The 6,467-nt window shown below is 48.5% G+C and overlaps 1 protein-coding gene across 4 annotated transcripts in view; it reads left to right on the top strand.

Moving 5' to 3' along the window:
• The first annotated feature begins 5,621 nt into the window (after window positions 1–5,621).
• Crebrf (CREB3 regulatory factor) overlaps window positions 5,622–6,467 on the top strand; it is a 64,561-nt gene continuing 63,715 nt past the window's right edge. For 3 of the 4 annotated variants that reach the window (XM_029554862.1, XM_029554864.1, XM_029554865.1), the window contains exon 1: window positions 5,628–5,741. The gene's annotated coding sequence lies outside the window, so the exon portion shown is untranslated. Of the gene's footprint in view, window positions 5,742–6,467 lie in introns of all 4 variants that reach the window. The other variant, XM_008850773.3, reaches the window with a different exon arrangement.

Below are 6,467 nucleotides of genomic sequence, written 5' to 3' on the forward strand. Positions count from 1 at the left end.
ATGGGCATGGTCCCAAGTTTTCCTGTGTCATGAGGGAAATTTATGACTTTGTGAATTTACATGAAATAAAACTTTTGGTTACATAGGACCTCTAACTTACTCTCGGTTCTCTAAACGTTTTATTACTTTTTTCCTTTAGAAACCTCTGAATTGTTTGCTTCCGGTCTTTGAGAGTCTAGCCTTGCAATGATCTGGCAGTTTGGGTCTTTCAGAACATGTCGCCTCTCCTAGTTCAACAAACTATTATCACGGTTGCAGGTCTGGGTTTCTGCTCCTGTCGGTCCGTCCGCTCTGGGTTTTTATCCTCCCACTCTGGCCTCACCAACAGAACGTCTTATTGTACCTGTGTGTTGGAAGTGTTCCTCAACAAACGCTAGCTTGTTCTCACTCCTGGCCCCCTGGTTTGCTATCACTTACAGTTGCTGATACTGACAGTGTATGGTCAGCCCAACACCATAAAACAAACTGAAAAACCCAGATATTGTCCTCAAAGCATTCAGTCAGCAAAGGAGATGAAACAGTCTGGCAAGAGTGCCAAACAACAGGATAATAAATAGCACAAAGCAAGTTGTCCACCGCCTCCTCACTGTCAGGAGACTTTCTTTTTTGCTGCTTCTCTTCTAAGAAGCTTCCAGTCACATTCCTCCCTGAAAGGTAGAGGTGGGGATGCCTCTTGGGCACCAAGTCCTTCATACAGTCCTCCACATCAACCTGTGAGGCACGTTAGAAGAGAAATGAAGCCTCAGGTGGGTTTGTAGTTAACCCAAGAAAGCTAGGAAGGGGCCCTAAGATCCGTGTCCTGCTCTTCACATCAGCACAAGGAGCTGATGAGTTCTCATGAAGTCTATCACCCTCTCTCATGAGGGTTTGAGGTCCTCCAGTGCAAGGACAGTATATGACTTGTACACATTCAGTACTCCACAGCTTGTTTCTCTCCCTTCCTTCCCTGTGTCGTCATGTGTTAGTCTCTGTAAGTCAGTGGCAGGCCAGTGTTTATGTCCCATTGCCACATGGGACATGAAGGCAGTTAAATTTAAGTATGAAGTGCTCAGATGGGCAGTGAGGGTAGAAACAGACTCCATGGAAGAGGGGTGAGTCTTGAGCCTTAGGGTTTGGATCTTAATTTGTTCATCAGACCATAAGCCTGCCCCTATTTCCTTGGAAAACCTGGCACTGGGTGTGTGGCAGGCTGGGGAATCGGATTAGACAAATAGGGCATTTAGGACTGAACTTGGTGTTTTCAGAGAGAAGTAAGAAACTGAGGCTCAAAGCTGCCACATGAGGACACTGTCCCATTGAGAGATGGCAGTGGGAATAACTGCTTTCCCCAGAGTATTTTTTAGATGAGATGAATGGGGGATGGGTGCCAACTGCTAACATCAATGAGTCTCTTTTAGACTACTCAGCAATACTGCTGTCTTCTCAGAAAGAAAAATCAGTGCCTAGTGTCAGAGGAACACAGCTTTTCCTGGAGATCTTCCAGCTCTCAGTTAATTAATCTCACTTTTGAAGCTGTGAAGTCTGACCATGCCCCATAGTCCAGAGGTGTCTGGAGAGAAAGCACTTAGTCCCAAAAAGGTCAACACTTATGAGGGCAGAACCAGTAAGCAGGACTCAGCCTGCTGTACGGAGGACTTACACACAGTGTAGTCTTCAAGTCATAAAGGAATGTAGTGCTGTAATTCTAGCATTTGGGATGCAGAGGAAGGAGGATCAGGAGTTCAAGGCCTGGGTGCTATGAGACCCTGTCTCCAGACAAACACACGGAAATAAGGAAAAGACAAGGCTTGTGACAACTGTTAGTAAAGAATTCCTTTGTTTTTCATGACACCTGAATTTTCAGTTCCACTTGCCAGCCCTGCTGTGCATGGCTGGGCACTGGTTTGTTTCTCGCTGTCACAGCACACAGGATCACAAAAAATGCCCTGCTTTGTCCAGATGCCTTATGGGGAACAATCTGGACCTGCAGACATCCTGGATCTCATAACTCATATTAGGATCTGGATTTCACAAACAGTGTTTTAAACATATCAAAGTTTATTTTATTTATGTTCAATTAATTTTTTGGAGACAGAGTCTCTCTGCAGGCCCAGCTAGCCTAGAACTCAGTGTGTCGGTCAGGCTGGCCTCAGTCTCACAGAGATTCACCTGATTCTGTCTCTGCCTCCTGTGTGCTGGATTAAAGGAATACATTACCATGCCTGGCTAGTTCACTTTGTTTCTGATGTACATGTTGTGCAGTTCAGGTGCTCCTCAAACCTCAATCATCTTGCTTCAGCCTCCTGCCTGTCAAGGTTTAAAGTGAGGGAAATGTCAGCAAAACCAAATACTTCTGGAAGAATCCACAGAGCACAAGCAAATGTTGTTGCCTCTGAGAAGGGAAATGAGTAGCCAGGAAACATGGATTGGAAGGAGACTTAACAGTCACCAAATACAATTTTGTACTTTTGTTCATTTCTGAGACACAGTCGCACTCATAGCCCAGACTGACCTGCTGGGATTAGAGGCGTGAGCTATGATGCCTGGTTCTTTTTGTACTTTTTGAATTTTGTACTTTGTGTGCATGTAATCTATTCAAAAATAAATTATTTTGAAGAACTTAGTGGAGTCCTAAGTATCTCTTGTTTGCCCCACTATTTCATATTCGTGTAAAATCGTGCCTTTCTGAGTCAGGCTGTCTTACTATGTAAATTCTTCCATAGGAAGCAATGTTATACAGTTTTGGAAGTGGTAATGCCAGTTGGTTACCACTTAGTGGCTAGAATAAGAGCCTCCTGAATGTCAAGCCAATGCTGTTCCAGAGTCCTAACTTCCTGCCAGCTTTGTGGCAGAATCTGGCTGTGTAAAACCCAAAGAAATACAAATCAATTAAGAGCCAGTGGTTTCATTCACCTCAGAACAGGATACAATTAGTAACAAACATTGATGGAAACGTTTCCACTAGCCAAAACTCTGTCCCTTCCTAGACAGCAGAAGACAGAAAGATGAAATACAGTGTACATGACTGTCAAGTGCCACTAGTGCCAGGGCCTTGTGCTAGAATATGAACCCGGCTGCTTGATCTTTCACCTCGAGCACTGTTACCCAATAGAGGTAAAAATGCTTATATCCAGAAGGCAGTGTGAAAGTGGAACAGCCAGCCATCTGCTGGAACTCTTCCAAATGCAACACTATGACATTATAAGCAGTGGTGCAGCTCATGGAGATTTAAAGAAAGAGTTCAAACTTCTTAAGCTAACTTTTCTATTGGGGTTTCTATTGTGAATTCCAGTTCATGGTGAAAGAATGTGGTTACGTGTCATACTTAAGAAAATAATTATGATTCTTCTAGTCTCTGTGTAGTAAATATTCATAGCATCATTGGGTATTGAGGCCCTACTGTGTGCTTAGCATTCTGGAGGAAATGGAGGGGGAGGGATTTACTGTTTTACTTTCTTCTTATAGATCTACTGATATCTATTAATTTGGGGTACAAAAGAATTGTTATAGCCTAATATGGTGGTACATTCTTGTAATCCCTATGTGTAGGAGGCAGAGGCAGGAGAATCATCACAAATTTGAGGTGAGCCTGGTCTAGAGGGTACTAAACTGCTGAAGTCTAGAGTTTTTCTTGTTCGCTATTTAGTCTACAGCTGATGCCCTTGAAACAGTCTAACACTGCAACTCTTCATTATGTGCTAACTATATGCCAGGCCCTCTGGTAAGTTTTTTTATATGAATTGTTTTTAAACAGTCTATTTTTATTTTGCATATGCATGTGTGTACACAATGTATATTTGTGCACATTCATGTGTGTGTTATGTGCATGTACATGTGCCACAGTGTTCATGTGTAGGTCTGAGAACAGCCTTGAGTGTTGGCTCTTGCCATCCACCATTTCAGACAAGGTCTTACCACCACTGTGTATGCCAGGCTAACTGGCCTGTGAGGTTCTGGGAATTCTCCTGTGACTATCTCCCATCTTCTTGGAGGAGCACTAGGATTCTATGTTGGTTCTGGGTATTCAAATTCAGATCCTTATGCTATATAAGTGTTTTGTCCACTAAGTTATCTCTCCCATCTTATATGAATCATTTCACTCAATTTTCAACTCAATCTTGTATTTACAAAGGTTGAAATTTAGCTTCACAGAGCATAAATATTTGTACTGGTTCATATGTGGTGGCAGAAGGACTCCAATCCAGGTTGTTATTCAGCCACTAACAGTGACTGGTTCTGTGTCTGGCATAGAAGGCAGGGCCTGAGTAGGCATGCTAATTCCAGCCTCTTGGACATTATGGTCTCTGCAAGTCTTTTATTCCCAAGTCCATAGCTGGTTGTTTGCTTTTGAATCAGGGAGGGCATCACTATTCAGTTAAGGCTGGCCATGAACACAGATCCTCCTGCCCCACTCTTCCCAGTGCTGAAATCACAGGTGCTTGCCATTGTACCCCACCCCAGTCCATGATTTTGACCGTGACACTATACCCCTAGTCTAGATCTAGGCAGGGGGATGGGGGGACTGTTTCTCTTTTGGGGAAAGAGGGTAGTTTGAGACCTGGTCTCATGTAGTCCAGGCTGCGTCCAACTCACTGGGAAGCTAAGGATGACTTTAAATTCCTGATCTTCCTGCTTCCACTTCTTGAGTGTTGGGATTATAGGGATGAACCACTACACTGGACAATCCCTCCTGATGGAAAATTGACACTTGGAGGGAATCTAAGGAAGTTTCTTTGTTCTCTAATCTTTCCAGTGCTTGAAAAAATTACTTTTCTGTGTTCATATGAATATGGTGGTGCACACTTGTAATCCCACACTTAAAGGCTAAAACTGGAAGATCATGAGTATAAAGAACATTCTGGAAGCATAAGATTTGGTAGCAGACTTGAGTTTCAGTACTAGGTAGGTCATTTACCAGCTGTCTGTCCTTTGACAATAACTCTCAGTTTTTCCCTTTTGGAAAAGTGGTTCTGTTGTTATTGCATGTGCTCGTAGGGAAATGAATCTACTACATATTACACATTCAATATACTGTTAACAGGATTAAGAAGTGTAAGAAAACCACGGGTTGTGGAGGCTTGTCTACATGTGTCTACAGCTGTGTAGTATAGGTCTTCCCTCAAAAGTGAAGGCAGTCCGATCCCTGTGTCTGAAGATAGAAATTTAATAAATATCATTTGAATGGGCGAATGAATAAGTAAAGGCAAGATCTTTCAGGGAAATAGTGATATTTACCAATGTCCATGCAGCCCTCTACTAGTTGATAGTCCCTGAGCCCCTCACATTTCGGTTAAACTGTAAGTGGGCATGCGTTCACCTCAGGCCTCATCATGTAGTGCTGAGATTGAATGCTGGATAGGAAAGCCTTTGAAAAGCACACATCTACAAACGCGAGCGCTGCCACTCGCGATCAGCCACGGCCCACGCCCACGCTCAGCTGCAGCGGGCTCCGAGCCCCCTCACCGCCCTCTCTTCCTGGTTTTCCCCGGCAACCCGCCCCTCCGGGGTCATGTGACAGGGGTGCCCCGCCGGGCCAAGCCCCTGATTGGCCGGCCGGCAGGGCTCGTCGCGATTGGCCCCCCGCGGCAGGCCCCCGCCTCCCTCCTCCTCCTCGCCGCTGCCCACGTGAGGGGGGCGAGTCACGCGATTTCCGGGAACCCGTCAGGAAGGACATAAACAAAACAAACCCGAGGCAGCATGGAGAGGGGCCGTGGCCCCTGCAGCGCGCCCGGACCCAGCCCCTAAGCCCCCGGCATCCGCAGGTAAGCGCCGAGAGGCCGCCGGGCTCGCCGGGGCTGGGGTCACGGGGCCAGCCGGCGGCTGCAGAGGGCCGCTAGCCTGAGGAGCCGGGCTGCGGCCGACTCGGGGTGGGGGCCGGCCGAGCTGAGGGCGCGCGGTGTGGGTCCGAGCCGGGCCCTTCCCCGCGACCCGGGACGGTTACGTAAAAGCACGGGCCGGCGCGGCGGGCGGCGCAGTGCCCCGCCCGTCCCCTCCCCCGCGCCCGTGACCTTTAACGTAAAGCCGCGGCCCGGCGGGGCGGGCGGCGCGGGCCGTTCCTCGTCGGGCGTCCGGGGCCCGCGGCTGCCGGCAGCCGGCCTGTCAGAGCAGAGAGCGGGTGGGAGGGGCCGGGAGGGAGGGGAGGCGAGGCCGGTTGGAGCAGAGGGGCGTGTGAGCGAGGCCGGCAGCCTGCGGGCACCCTGAGGCCCGGGGACGGAGGCGTCGGCCCGGGCAGCTGCGGGCAGGGGCGCTGCAGGGCTGCTTCTCCCCCTGCGGCCCCCGCCCTGAGGCGGCGGGCAACCTGGGCCTCCCTCTCGGGATTTGTTTATATGTCTTCTCTAAGCAGCTTGAACGGGTCGGGGGCGGGGCCCTCGTGCTTGAGTGGCGGCTGGAGCTGTCCAATGGGGAAGGCGGACGGAAGCTGTGGCGCCAATGGTCGCAGGGGGACGGTGCCTAGGGCCCCTAGTGTGTTGGGCTGTGCTGGGGGTGGG

This window comes from Nannospalax galili, unplaced genomic scaffold, assembly GCF_000622305.1.
Source record: "Nannospalax galili isolate Female #2095 unplaced genomic scaffold, S.galili_v1.0 scaffold104, whole genome shotgun sequence".
In the NCBI taxonomy this organism is placed as follows: Eukaryota; Metazoa; Chordata; class Mammalia; order Rodentia; family Spalacidae; genus Nannospalax; species Nannospalax galili.